General features: G+C 39.3%; 2 protein-coding genes across 2 annotated transcripts in view; both read right to left on the reverse strand.

Annotated features, from left to right (window-relative positions):
• The window catches only part of LOC129453071 (uncharacterized), a 32,672-nt gene extending 17,085 nt beyond the window's left edge, over positions 1 to 15,587 (reverse strand). Inside the window, exon 1 of the mRNA XM_073861629.1 lies at positions 15,214 to 15,587. The gene's annotated coding sequence lies outside the window, so the exon portion shown is untranslated. The remainder of the gene's footprint in view (positions 1 to 15,213) is intronic.
• Positions 1 to 15,832, reverse strand: part of LOC129454237 (uncharacterized) — a 177,447-nt gene that overhangs the window by 85,466 nt on the left and 76,149 nt on the right. The gene's annotated exons all lie outside the window — the stretch shown is intronic.

The following is a 15,832-nucleotide window of genomic DNA, read 5'->3' on the forward strand; positions in this document are numbered from 1 at the left end:
GCAACAGACATGCACACGGTTACTGTGATGTTTCAAGAAAATTACTGCATCTTAATATTTTCTTTATTGTAATGTGTGAATCCTCTGCTTATTGATGTTGATTTTGCCTGAAATAGGTGAGCAAATACATACAAAAATCATTCACTTGACCATTATTCATACTTCATACTCTTTAAGTACGGCCATGGATGCGATCACTGCACTCAGGATCGACCTTCATCCATTTTGTTGTGAATGAAGTCAGTTGGTTAAAAAAAATCAAAACTTCAAGACACATCACCCTACAAGAATAATACTGATAGACTGTTTGTCTCCTGCTAAAAAACAATCACGTAATAGAAAAGAAAAAAAAATATCTTACTCACATTACTACTTTTTTACTCAGTGACTTTTTTCTCTTGTGTACAGACTCAAATAAATTGTTTCTGTCCACCAATAAGTTATTGTCCACCTCTGCTGTCAACTGTGTGGTTTTATCATTAAAAACCCTGATGTGTTCAACATAATTTAGAATGTTTAGTTCAACATGAGGGTGAGGAAATGATGACAGCACTTTTATGATTAAATAAACTCTCTTGTTAAAACAGTAAATGACCAATCAAAATTAACGTTTTATGTGTACTTTTATTTCATCTTTATTTAACTAAGTCTCTCAACTCTTTTTGAGGGAGACCTTGCAGAGAAGACACATTATTACACAAAGATGAAATTACATAAAACAATAAAAATAGAGAACAAAGTTCACTAATATAAACGACTTTCAAAACTATTTGTAAACACTTAAATGTTATGTAAATGTATTTATACAAAATCCAGCTTGAGAATAGCAATAAAACACCCTAAAAACAGATAAACTTCTTTTTAAGTATAAGTGCTTTAAACTTTCCCATTATGTAATATCCCTGTAAAAAATCCTAACCTAACTAAAAACATAATTGAGTTTAATAACAGCCTGACTTATAGTGAAGATGAAAGTAGATCACAGTATCATCTACATAAAGATGCACTATAGCAAAGTTTTTACAGGATTTATTCATTGTGATGTTACAGTTGATCTGACACTGACACAAGACTGTTGAATGATAAACTCAATACTTCAATGAATAATTCATCTATTTCAGCATTAGATTATTTACACTGAACTGTCATTAATATGTCACTGTATATGACATCACTGCATCACTGATGTCACTGCTGAGAGACTGTTGCTAGGTGATGATGTCATAAAGAGAGTTGTGACATCACTCCAGTAGTTCTGATGGACAGACAGCTGATCTACTCACAGACCTGCAACATCTAACAATGACAAACACACAGAAAGAGATCATGTTATAAAATCTGACCGTTAGTTTATTGTATTACAGAAAATTATAAAGTATTTCTCATCTCTTTTTGTTTTTTTTCATCAGTTTTGTTTTTAGATGAACTCAGTTTACTCATGCTGATGAAAAAGCTGTGGTATCAAAATTCATACACTTGAAATCTGAATTCATATCAAAATATTCACTGTATGTTATGCAGTTTTGAGTTTTACTTGATATTTTTCTTACCACATCCACAGAGCTTCAATGATGAGAAACTGAGGCAGTAACACCAACAGAGAGAGAAACACTGAGCTGTCCACTGCTTCATTTGTTTTGTCCATTGGATCTGAAAAAATCAGTTATATTCAGAAAAGGCAAAACATTCAGAATTTGACTTTTCTGTGATTCTCAGATTTCAGTCTCACTGCAGCCGTTATCACAGCGCTACTCAGCAAATAACCATCATGACAGCTGTGTACATATTTTCAAAATAACACAAAAGTTCTGAGTGAATTGCTATGCCATTCAGTGCCACTGACAGCGCTAAAACACTTTCACTTTTGGTTGTGTTAATACATTTAGGGGCAGTTTCCCAGACAGGGATTAGACTAGTCCTAGACTTAAACACTTTTAAGAGCTCTCCAAATTGAAAACAACTTTCATCACTTACATATCTTAAAATACATCAGTGCCCTTTGTTTTACCTCAAAATGCACACAGGTAATGTTTTTAGTAAGGCATGTTTGTTAAAACTAGTTATATTTCCTAATTAAACTAAGGCCTAGTCCTGGATTAAGCTAATTCTGGTCTGGGAAACCGCCCCATAAAGTACAGTTTGCGTTCAAAAATAATAATTCCACCTGATTGTGTTTCCTTTTCTTCCCCAGTAATGATGGTACACAAAACAACACGGCACACCGACACCTGACTTTGAAACCTGCAGAAGCTGCGCCAGTGACTTATTGGACTTATTAGGCAATAACTAACCAAGATGTGTTCTTGTACTTGTAATTTTGACAGACCTGCTTGCTTGAACATTTCTGTAATTTTGTAGCATCTTGCTGCATTTGTGGCCAGGGCTATTTTATCCATTCTCTTCTCATCTCTGCTCCATTTTAATTGCAAAATTGTTAGATATAGCCAAAGAGGCAGTGCGTGGCTGTCGTTTGGAAATATAGCATTTTTAAGTAGACTCTGTCTGACTAAACTTGCGCTATTTAACGTGCACATCTGGTGTGTGATACCTGCGAGTTGTTCTACACGGACGTGGTGCATAAGAACATGTTAAATAATCATAACACATGCGCACCGTATCTTTATTATAACATTTATTTAACAGCAACAATGATGGGAAAGCTGTTTATTGATGAATGAATGAATGGATCGCATTTATACACGACATGTTAAACACATGAAAGTAAATGTCTTTTAAAGGTTTTAATACCAAAAATATAAATTCAATACAAATAAAAACAACACAATTTTTTTCATCAATGTTAAACTGGTGGTCTTCTTCTTCATCTTAGTTTTTCAGTTTATAATTCCTTTAACAAAATAGGAAATCGTCATTTTAAAGGGGATGAGAGCTAAAAACTCTCACTGGTTTATTGCACGTTATGCCTAAAACACACCCATTACTCATTACCGGAATAGGAACAACCCTTTTATACTGTGTGCTTGGTGCATAAACCATTTTTCCAGTCGTGAAATTAGCAAAATTGGATTTGGAGACGTGCGCTTAAGGCAAGATCATTAATCAATAATAAGTTCATTAAAATATGTGACCCGTCACAGAAACCAGTAACACAAGTCGGCAGCACAAGTTTCGAGAAAACGAGAAACGTGTTTTTTTTCAAAATTTGTGATTTTCATTTTATTGCCGATTCTGTTAGTTGAGATCTGTTAACATTGATTTTTATACTTATAAGTTTATCACAGTATTTTAAATTACATTTAAGACATAGAAATAAAAAGGCACAAAATATAAACATTGTGTTAACACATGAAGCGCTTCAGACCACGCGAACAGCTTGCAAACAGACAACGACACAAACAAAGATAAAGTTTCATAAACATAACACAAACTACACACCTAGCTCATTCCGCTCACCAAGGGGTGCAACTGCAAATCTTGAGTATAATGCTGCTTGCAACAATCGCTGACTTACTTTATAATCAAAGGACATATCCTAATTCCCCAAGAGACGGGCAAGAAAAACACAAGCTTTTCAGATTCCGGGGTTCACAGTCTCAACCCGGTAATGTGATTGACATTCAATGGAAAAATAAACTTAGTGACCTCTAGTGGCCACTTACAAATTTTGCGGTTGAAATTGGCTTTTTTTACGGAGATTTTAGCGTGCAGCGGGGGCGTCATTGTCTGTGTGTATATACATACTGTATAAGCTTGTGTTCTCGCCTCCGCCCCCAAAGGGAACAGCGTGACTACTAAATAAGGATAGTTCGCCAAAAAATGAAAATAATGTAATTAATGACTAGGGTTGCCGCGGTGACGTAATTTTCCCACCGGTTAATCAGCGCGTCACAAACCCGGTGATACCGGTGTCACCGTGTGGGAGGGGCTTATAAATGCGCATGCAGATGTGCACATTTTCACTTTTGAAGTACGCAACTGTTTAAATGCAGTGCTTGCGTACGCTGCGTTAAATTGCTTATGAATTTGCATGCAACGCGAGTGCAACAGTTGGTTTATTTAAGTGCTTGAGTCAAGGTGCGCTGGTAATTCTCAAAGAACCAGCCAGTCCCAAGCAGAGCAACCAGCTACTTCTCCATAAAGCGCTGCTTGAATGATGGGTTTATTATTTTTATTGATGATAAACACAACAACAAAACGATCTCGCTTATATTAAACATCATATATGTATATTATAACAAAAACGAGTAAGCACGCGGCTTCTGCCTTCGTCTGGTCAGTCAGCTCGCCTCGCGAACTCTGACAGGAATAAATGAAATCTGACACCTGCTGGTCTGTGACGTGACGCGCGTTCAGCTCCGCTGAATTCAGGCACCAGACACATTCAGTTTGCTCTCTCTAAAGAAACTAAATGATTAAATTACACGAAAATATCAAAACGACGGTGAAAGACGGTGTCTCGGTGGGCAAGTGATCTAACCGGTGAGAGGCTGAAGCACCGGTTATCACCGTTTCACCGACTATCGCGGCAAGCCTATTAATGACTCACCCACATGTCGTTCTAAACTCGGAAGACCTTCGTTCATCTTCCTAACAAAGTTTAAGATGTTGTAACGTTAGATGTAGTCCGAGAGCTTTATGTCTCCTTCATTGAAAATCTATGTACGTTTTCAATGTCCAGAAAGGTAATAAAAACATCATCAAAGTAGTCCATGTGTCATCGGTGGGTCAGCTTGAATGTGTTGAAGCATCGAACATACATTTTGGTCCAAAAATAGAAAGAATTACGACTTTATTCAGCATCGTCATGTCTCTTCCGGCTCGAGCGTGAAGTCACGTTACTGTAGTGGTCCTGTCCCAAATGGCACACTCCGGACTTGTGGTCCTCCTAAGAGTCCACACTTTGATGACATCACGTAGTCCAGACTTTAGGGACCCTTAATGCGAGTCCACATGGGTGCAACGGAGTCTATTTTGGGACAGACTCGAGCGTCACACCGGAAATAGGTAGTCAGTGCCCGTCAGTGTGAGCTCCTCCCTTCTGTCGTCTGATTGGTCTGATTGCTCTTTCGCAAGGACTTCTGGGTTGGTAAAGTGCGCGAAGCCTGCTGCAGTGCGGGCTTCGCTGAAGACCGCATCAAGGGGGCAAAGGAGGCGCTGATGAGCACACTTCAAAGCGTAAAAATTACAGATGGGACACCCTACGGACTCGTGGACTAAGCGAGAACGCGCAATTTAAGGCCACGAGACCGAAAGTCCACATGAAGTGCGCCATTTGGGACAGGGCCAGTGACGCGGCTGCCCTGTTCCTCAGACATGTTTGCCAAGTTTTTTTTTTTTTTCAAACTTATAGCGTGCATCTCCCCAGACTGTAAACGAAGCTCAGGCGCACAAAACAAAAATAAAAGAAGCTGGGACGGAACAAATAACAGACAGCCGCGTCATTCGTCAGCCTGACTTTATGCGGGGCCGCAGTCGGATGACGTCAAAATACCGCGAGAGCTCTTCAAGAAATCTTACAAAGTAGTTTAATTTCGACTCGCTCTCGCGGTACTTTGACGTCATCTCTCTGTCAGTTCTTGCAGCGCAGCATGAAGTCAAACACACAAGTTGCACAGAGATCGTTGAATTCATTATATAATTGGCTACATGTTTTGTCTATCAATTTTTTCCATGAAGTCATTGGCTGATGGAGGAACGAGTGAGCGATTGGTTACATCCCTAAAGGACTTCACGGTTTCAACGGCGCTGTTTGGATTATCTATTATACTACCTCCCTATTTTAAATACAAACTTTGAAGGCGGGTTCATGTGTTTAACGGAACGTAAATTACCGGAATGTAAACTCATATACCCTTACATGTTACGATGTAAACAGTCGTCAGATTGTATATTATATTGTATTACAAGACGTTCATGTGAAATCTGATGTAAACAATAGACTATATAAATCTATATTTCACGGATTATACCCATTTGTGGACAAAATGTTCATTGGATGATTCACACATCTGAAACCGATTGGATTTCACTTGTGATCTACACAAAGGTAAAAAGTCCTGCTTATTTTTGGATGTTGTCATCCAGACTTCTGTCACAAAATACTACATATGATGCTAGAAAATCTGTATCTCAAAACGGCTTTACAGGGGGCATGGCTTAGCTGGAAAGTAGAGTCCCTTTCGTCTCGATTTTCTCGGTTTGAGTGTTTTTGAGTTCCTATGTTCAAATGGCCACAACTTCTCCAAATCGTATCAGATTTCCATGTGTTACACATCGTTGGAAAGCTTAGAAACTGCACTTTCAGAAGAATAACTTAAGAATACCTCAAAATGGCCCAGATCCGACTTGTGTCCCTACTTTCCGTAACACATCTAGCCTATATGTATAAAGGCTAGATGTGTTACGGCTAGGGATGCACCGATCCGATATTCTGGATCGGTATCGGGGCCGATCCGGCCTTTTTTGCTGGATCGGATATCGGACTAACAGGACCGATCCAGTTCCGATACTGCGCGTTACGCATGGTTGTCACTGACAAGCGATTAAAACGACAAAGTTTTATAAAAGCACCATAAACGTTTTTATGTACTATAATCAAAGTCATCTTACACTCAATAGCTTCATGTGAAGGAACAAACGCACATTTAAAGATATTAATGTTCACAGAAACACTATAACTTGCATGCAAACTGAGTTAATCCACTGATGAGAAGCGGATGGATGAAAACGCGTCATTCAACACACACACACACACACACACAAGATAACTGCAACGTTAGGCTTTATTAAAGATCTGATTTTATAAAGTCTCAGTAAGCTGTTGGATGGATGCAATTCACTATGTGCTGAGGATTCACAGGTGAAGCGGACGGATGAAACGCGTCATTCAACACACGAACACTCAATAACTGTAGTCTGTTTTAAAGATCTGATTTTATAAATTCTCAGTAAGCTGTTGGATGGATGCAATTCATTAAGTGCTGAGCACACGATGCCTCTAATCTCTTTGTTTTAATAGTTATGAATGTTAACTTTCCATTGCGGTGCGAGCCGAGGATTCCCATGTGAGTGTGAGGACGCTTCTAGAGCATCAATGCTGCACCCAGGAAGCACAGTATTGCGCAAAATGCGCACTCAATATGATTCAGGCGCATCAATTCTGCACCCGAAATGTGCATAAAAGGTCCGGTTAAGTGCATAATTCCCAAAATAACCATCTGCACACTAAAACTTTTTTACTGTGACTTTTTTTTGCGCAATTAAGGAAAATATATTTAGCATACTTATTTGATCAAACGTGCCTATTTTATTTTCTCCTAAACACTGCCATGGTAAATATAATTACTAATGTTCTTGTAACTTGTAAATCATTTTAAATTATTGTTTTTTACTTTAAAATTATAATTATATATAATATAATTATATTATGCTAGATTTAGCAGAAAGCACTATACACATTTATATAGTGTGTGTGTGTGTGTGTGTCTGTGTGTGTCTGTGTGTAATTTAAATTGCTCAAGAAAAATACAGTAGTATCGGATCGGCAGGTATCGGAATCGGCCGATACTCAGAATTCGGGTATCGGAATCGGATCGGAGATGGAAAAAGTGGTATCGGTGCATCCCTAGTTACGGCGGAGTCTCTAATGTCATCATCTTACCACGGGGAGCTCGCTTGTAGCATTTGTTTTAATGGTGCAGGTACTTTTAAAAGACCATAACTTGCTCAATTCTCTGCCAATTTTCAAACGGTTTGGTTTCTTTCAAACGTTATTAACATGGCTATAATTCTGGATGCTTTAACATGTTTCATGTTTTTTTTTATAAGTATGCAGAGGTACACCTTTGACGTTTATAACAAACCAAACCATTTGAAAATCGGTAGAAGATTGAGCAAGTTATGGTCTTTTAAAAGTACCTGCACCATTAAAACTCAATGCTACGAGTGAGCGAGCTGCCTGTAGTAAGATGGCCGCCAAATGCGGACGTTCCACTCAATTGACCAGCAGCGTGGGCGAGACAATAAAGCGTTTTTACATATCTATGAATTAGATCATTAAAATATTTTTAGATCATTAAAATAGAGCCCTGGATATTCATTATGACTATTGCAATATTAAAGGAATAGTCTACTCATTTTTAATATTAAAATATATTATTACCTTAACTAAGAATTGTTGATACATCCCTCTATCATCTGTGTGCGTGCACGTAAGCGCTGGAGCGCGCTGCGACGCTTCGATAGCCCCATTCATTCAATGGTACCATTTAGAGATAAAGTTAGAAGTGACCAAACACATCAACGTTTTTCCTATTTAAGACGGGTAGTTATACGAGCAAGTTTGGTGGTAAAAAAAAACGTAGCGCTTTTCTAAGCAGATTTAAAAGAGGAGCTACATTTTATGGCGTAATAGCACTTTTGGGAGTATTTCGACTCGGCGCAGTAACACCCTCCCTCTCCCATTATGAGAGGGAGAAGGGGAGCGGACTTTTCAGGCGAGTCGAAGTACTCCCAAAAGTGCTATTACGCCATAAAATATAGTTCCTTTGATAGAGGGATGTATCAACAATTCTTAGTTAAGGTAATAACATATTTTAATATTGAAAATGAGTAGACTATTCCTTTAAGCTCAGCAGTGCTCTCACATCAAGTTTGCACAGTAAAACATATTTAACTTTAAGCAACCTATTGTGTTGGTCAATGCATTGTCATGGTCCTGTCTTCGGGTCATACCCTGGGTCTCAATCTGTTCCCTAGCTCCTGAGGTCGTGAATCAGTATATCGTGTATGCAAGTTCGGGAACTGGTATAAGGGCTCAAGCTCACTTGACATTGAGACACTGTTCACTTAATATCCTGTGATGTTGCTGTTTAAGCGACTCATCAACAACATGCAAAACCTCTCAGACTTAATGGAACACTCCACTTTAGAGTTAAACATTTGATTTTTACCTCTTCGAAACCATTCAGCTAATCTCCGGGTCCGGCAGGACCACTTTTAGCATAATTTAGACAAAAATAACCAAAGACTTTCAATATTTTTCCTATTTAAAACTTGACTCTTCTGTAGTTAAATTAAAAGTTGTGATTTTCTAGGCAGATATGGCTAGGACTATACTCTCATTCTGGAGTAATAATCAAGAAATTTGCTGCTTTAACATGGCTGCAGCAGGCGTAGTGATATTACAGACAAAGATATGGGGACAAAGATATGGGGAAAATCATCCTTCAGCAGCTGCTTGAAGGCCTGTCTAGGATCGACGCTAGCCAGTTACTTGGAAAGTACAAGGTGTGGTGTTATCACTTCACCCTGTACCCAAGAGTGATGTGGCCTCTGAAGCTGTGTGAAGTTACCTCATCAGCAGTAAGCCGGATGGAGCCAAAAGCCAATTCCTTCATCCGCAAATGGCTCGGCCTACCACAATGCTTTTCGGCTGCTGGTCTGTATGGATGTAATGCACTTCAGTTACCCTTAAAATCCATTACCTTGGGCTATAGGCAGGAGAAGGCAAGGCTGGTGATGGAATTAAGGGACTCCACCGACAGGACAGTGGCTGATGCAAATGCCAGAGTTGAGACTGGAAGGAAATGGAGGGCGAAGGAGGAGGTGCAGAAGGTGATTGGAAGATTACAACATCAGCAAATTGTGGGCATGGTCCAGACAGGGCAAGCAGGCCTTGGATGGAGCGAGCCACCAATTCTATGGTCCAAGGCAAGTAGGAAGGAGAGGAAGGGGCAGCAGGGGCGATGGACAACGTGGGAGGGCATCGCGAGCCGAGCAATCAGCTGGGCAGAGTTCTGGAAACTGCCACAGGCTCGGCTCAGTTTCCTCATCAGGGCAACATACAACACCCTCCCGTGCCCAAAAAACCTCCATCAATGGCTTGGAACAGAACAATCCTGCGATCTCTGTGGGACTATCAACGCCTCACTCCAGCATGTTCTATCAGGCTGTAAAACAGCGCTGATACAAGGTCGGCTTAGATGGCGGCACAACCAAGTGCTCAGGAAGTTGGCAGAGGTGCTGGAGAAATGTTGGCAGGAGGCAAACCAGCAAAGTCCAACACAGAGCCGATCCAGGATCCACTTCCTCAGGCAGGGTGAATCCGCAAGGCATACCAGCGGAGTGGAAGATGGAAGTAGATCTGGGAAGGCATCTCCATTTGCCACAGGAGATATGCAGCACCAAATTAAGACCAGATGTGGTGCTGTGGTCTGTAGCTGTAAAGTCAGTGATACTGATCGAGCTGACAGTGCCATGGGAGGAGGGACTGGAAGCTGTATATGAGAGAAAGAAGGCAAAGTACACAGACTTGGTCGCGGAGTGTAGAGAAAGCGGATGGAGTGTGAGGTTGTACCCGGTGGAAGTGGGAGTCAGAGGCTTTGTGGGCAGATCAACATCATGCCTGCTCAGGGACCTGGGACAACGAGGAACCATACTGAGTAGATCCACTAAGGAGCTCTCTGAGGAAGCAGAGAAAGCAAGCCACTGGCTCTGACTGAGACGATGAGACAAGGCTTGGGGAGTCAATTAGGCTTTGCTGCAGGGGGTGTCAGGGAGACGTCCCTGGTCACCGCCCCGCCACCAGGAGACATACTGGGTCAAGGGGTGAAACGTTAATGAGTGGTGGTCCCCAGCTGAAGACCCTGCAGCAAAGCCATGTGGTATGCGGCCAGGTTTAGGCCTGCCTCAGGGAAGAGGACGCCCCTGCCATGCATCGCGTGCAGTTTTAAAAAACAAATTTTAGCGGTTTTGTCATCGTCATTCATCAGCTCATTCAGCTCGCGTTTGAGAAAAAATTCACACGCAAAAATCTACAGACTTTTTTTTTTAATATACAGACATTTATGTTCAGGAGGAGCTTTCACTCCGCAAGGTCATCGTAAGGTAAAACGTTGTATTTTATAATGTTGCGTTGTATTATAATATCTAATTTGCTGTGTTATGAACAAAGCAGTGTGATTTATCTTGGGTCTCGTCGCAAATCACACTTACAGTATTTTAGGCCTTGTGCTTTTGTCTGGTGCTGTTATAGGCAAACAGGATAACCTTCATGCATGTCAAATTGCTTACATGATGCAACAATATATTATTTTAAGCATTGTGCTTTGTTGTGATATTTGAGGTTGCTGCAGAAGCATGTATAATAGGGTCAGGAATTAATGACAATACAGCTTATCACATATATCACATTGAAAATACATTATTTTAAATGAAGAAAATGTTTGAGAAGTGGAAATAAAGTTCCTAACAAGTGTTTATTTAGAATAAAGGTATATGTTGGGTAGGGTATGTATTGTCGTGTTTGGGTTCTTTGTATATCTTATAAAGAAGCAGCAGCGCACAATGACATGGCATACACACTTTCTTTATTACACACCAACCCGATCTATAGTCCTAGGAAGCTCCTCTACTCCCCCTAGTGTACAGGCATACAACATTATTCTTGATCACACCACAGGTATAAGAATGGCTTTAATTTATCTATAAGTGAAATAATAGATTAAATGCAGTGTAAACATTAATAAAATATAGCTATATGTACAGCTTTATATTTATATCACCTGCTTGTCTGATTTCATTAACTGTGACTAAATGTGTCAAACTAGTGTAATCATTATAACATTATAAATCATTAATCTAATTGCATCTACTTTTAAAATTTAAACGTGCAAAATTACATATAAATTGCCTTTTATTATAAGACATGCAAAGTAATATTGGATTGAAACATCCATAATTTTAGCGTATGAATCATTTTAGTCGAGAAATGGCTGCCCACCCAAAAATCCTGACTGCCCCCCCCCCAGTCCAGCAAGCCTAGTACCGGGCCTGTCAGTGATGATGTAATAGCTGAAAATAAACTAATCAGCATCAAGGACTGAAACTGTATCTTATATAATTTCATCAGATGTATGATGAGATGTTGTGTTACCTCTTACAGTACAGGAATACTCTTGTAGCTCCTCACTGTTGATTGAGTCCAGGTACAGCTTGTTTAATAATGTCAATCCATCTGTTACCTGTTGTCCATTCTTATACCAGATGTAAGTATGTTTGTTATCCAGAGTGCATTTGGTTAAACAGCTTAATATCACTTTTTCTCCATCTATCACAGGGTCTGGGCTGCTTATCACTCGTGTATCTGAGATTTCATAAAACAGAGTTCACGTCAATTACTTTCAAAGTTGGGCCTCATATTTTTGATTCAGCTCATTTGGTAAAGCATTACCTAAACCTCTTATCACAGTCGTGTTGATATCAGACTCCAGCGATATCAGCTATAATGCTTCAGTATAATGAGTGCTGCACAGAGAGTTTATTATGAGCAGTTACCTGTAACAATAAGATAGACTCCAGAAGAACAAGAAACTTCATCTGATGTGTTAGTGATGAACCTGAACTGATATAATCCAGTGTCACTTGGGTTGACGTCTTTGATTTTCAGTGTGTTTCCCACAAACTCCACACGACCAGCAAACTTATCAGCCTCACGCAGATCTCTGAAATCCCCACGAAGAAAATTATGATAATCCCAGTATGTTTTGTCTACTGTATATCCAGTGGGATGTGAGTATGAAGAGTGAATATCTACTGTTGATCCCACTAAAGCACAAACTTCTGTAGGGGTGTAAGTCACACCCCAACATCCACTGTTAGAAAGACCTGAAAGAGTCACAAAATACTGCTGTAACATTCACAATCAATTACAAACACACTCATACTGTATATGAATCAACAAGAAAACTGCAACGTTTGTTCTTCCATTTTTATTTAAATATTTTATAAATGTCAGACTCACACACAGATGAAGAGGGCTCCATTTTATAATTAGTGCAGTAATAACTGTCAGTGTTTTCACTGGATGATACAAATATGTTTTGGTTATTTGTTAAATGTTGTCCATTCTTGTACCAGCGGTAATTATATTTAGATGTTTTTGGGCAGGAGGAATCACAGCTCAGTTTTACTCGCTGTCCTGTAGATTCAGGATTCATCTTCACCTGTAAAACTAAATAATCAAAATCTTACATTAGATGAGAAATGAAAAAGAGTTTAACTGGACTGATGAGAATGTAAATGTACCTGTTACTGTTAGATTGACTGTGACTGAGCTGAGATGTTTAACTCCATCCTTCATAATGAACATGAGCTGATATTCTCCACTGTCTCTCTCTCTCAGATCATTTATTGAGAGTCGTGAGTAATCTTCACTGATCCACTGACCAATTCGTCCTGAGTAATCTGAATCTAAAGTCAAATCTTCAGGTTCATCTTTGTTTCTCCAGTTTGTTCTCTGTTTCTGACTGAACCAGAACCCAGTTTTGATGTAGATGTTTGAGTGATCGCAGTTCACACTCATTAGTCCCCCCCTAACAGCACAAATATTCAGTTCATCACAGGTTACATTAAAATGATCCAATGTTAGGAACCCTGAAAAGAAACCATAACATTATTAATATTTGTAGTTTACTGTATGTAACGTCATTAAAATGACAGAGTGAGATGAGAGATTCAGACAGTCCTGTAAGGATATGAACCCAGATTCATCAATTTTGTTCTCAAATACAAATCTCTAAGTTCAGTTTTAAATATACAAACTCACTTTAAACATTTTAGAGACTGATCCAAATGGAGAATCCAGCCTTTGGAGCACAGCGATGTAAATTAAATTAGACTAAGTCAGGGGCAGAGCCAGACATTGTAGACATTGGGGGCTTAGCCCAAATCTAGGGGTTTCAAAACTTGGTCCCCTGTTGAAATTTTTTCTCCATTTACGGCAGCTTTATAAACTATTTTTTAATCTAAGTGTTCTCTGTATTGTCCAGTGTTGGGTGTAACTAGTTACTAAGTAATTTGTTACTGTAATTTAATTACTTGAAAAAGTAATGTAAGGGATTACTCTTATTTTTCTTGTAATCGAATTACAGTTACTTCTGATGTAACTAAATACTGTCTATGGACTGTATAACAATTATGTATACTATAATAAATAGTGGATTAAACATGGTTTTAGTTTACAATTCTCACTATTAACTGGTTGATTATTAGCATTAATATTACTGAGATGTTGACTGTTTTTTAGTAGGCCTACTTAAATAACACATATTAATGCCTGATTCTGCAAAACCTTATTCTACATCCTTAACCCTCCCCATTTATACAAATACTTAAAATAAACAACTACTTTAGTATTAATAAGCAGAAGTTGGAGTATATTGAGACAAAAATAGTTTTAATTAAAGCTGAGTGCCGCCACCTAGCGTCCTGGATGAATTCATTTTACAGATCTGAAAAGATTCGGGGCTTTTGACAAAACATTCGGGGCTTGAGCCCCATAAGCCACCCCCCCCCCCCCCCCGCTCCGCCCCTGGGAACTAGTTTAAAATCTGACATACTTTTAACAAATATATAATAAATTGAAGTATTTCAGTATAACACAAAACTGTGTTTCATACCTTGAATGTGTAACAGCAGGATCAGTGATGAGAGTCTGAAGTTCATGATTTCTCTTTGTAGAAACTCACATATACCAGCTACAAAACATTAAACAAGAACTTTTCTTATTGATAAAAAACACAATGTTAGTTTGACTGTGACTTTCTCAATCGGATGCAAAAATACGTTGTGCACATGCGCAGAACATTTGCGCTCCAAGTTCATGTATTATATTTATGAATCTCGTCACAGAAACACGCAACAACAACAGCATTAATGGGGTCACGCGCTGTACTAAATTCTGCAGCGTTTGTTTATACTTTTAAAACATTAGGCTACTTAAAGCAATAAAATAGCGTTGTGACTTTTGAAAAGTGTGTTTTTATCACCTATATCGGAAAACTTCTTAAAAACAACTCCAACTCAGTTTTGACTTTTATACAGAGTAACCCCCCAGTCACATTAGCTACAAGCGACAGAGACAGAGCGACAGGCTACCATTCATTTTCAATGGAAGTGGCCGTTTGCCAGCGACAAGCGACGAGCTCGCCGCTGAGCGAGCAAGGCGGGGCCAAAATAGACAAGCAGGCTATTTTATGCAAATGCTGAGCGATGCGACAGATTTAGTCAGATTTACAAATTTTTGTGCATGTTAACATAGCCATTGTGAAAAAAATATCTAGCACTAGCAACCTCCCCAAATATATCTAGTTATCAGTAAATGGTCAGTGAGCTAAACCTTTAGGAAAATTTTAATTGTCAACTTCAGCTTAATTGTCAAACTAAACATTATAAAAGCTGTTTTAATTTTACCTTAGTAACTCTTTAACAAAAGTCTCGATGGTGGATGATCACGAGATGGTGCCTGCAGGGTCAGGGGAAAATCTGAGCTGGGTTCATCCCCGTTGCACAACGTTTATTAAACAGAAACAGATGATGTGTTGAACTGTGAACACCCTGTTGTGATGACGCAAGAGTTGCAACTACGGTAGCTGAGAGGCCATTCTTTGTGTTCTTTTTAAAATCTGAAGCCTGATGAAATCATTAAATGTGTGTTTAATACTGTAAAATACCCTCAATGTTACAGTCACTGACCTTACCGTCCAGAATGAAAGACAACATTCCAACTTGAACCCATTGAGCGATCTGTCTCTTTACTACGGCGTGGTTTTATACATCTTGCCACTGATTGGGCCGACATTAGTAATGATTTCACTCAGTCATTAATTAAGTCACATGACATCTCGCAGTGCGACTGGGTTGCCTGTCCCAAACAGAGAAAATGTCCTGTGGATATGCTGGGATGTACAGCGCGTTTCTCAGCATCGCTTTGACGCGTCGTCCCGTGTAGTCAATCAACTATACCTCCGCATCTCCTCTTTGCTTTGCGACCCCGTTACACCGAGTGCCGTCAGCCAATTCCAAGCAATGT

The sequence above is a fragment of the Misgurnus anguillicaudatus genome, chromosome 23 (genome assembly GCF_027580225.2).
Source record: "Misgurnus anguillicaudatus chromosome 23, ASM2758022v2, whole genome shotgun sequence".
In the NCBI taxonomy this organism is placed as follows: domain Eukaryota; kingdom Metazoa; phylum Chordata; class Actinopteri; order Cypriniformes; family Cobitidae; genus Misgurnus; species Misgurnus anguillicaudatus.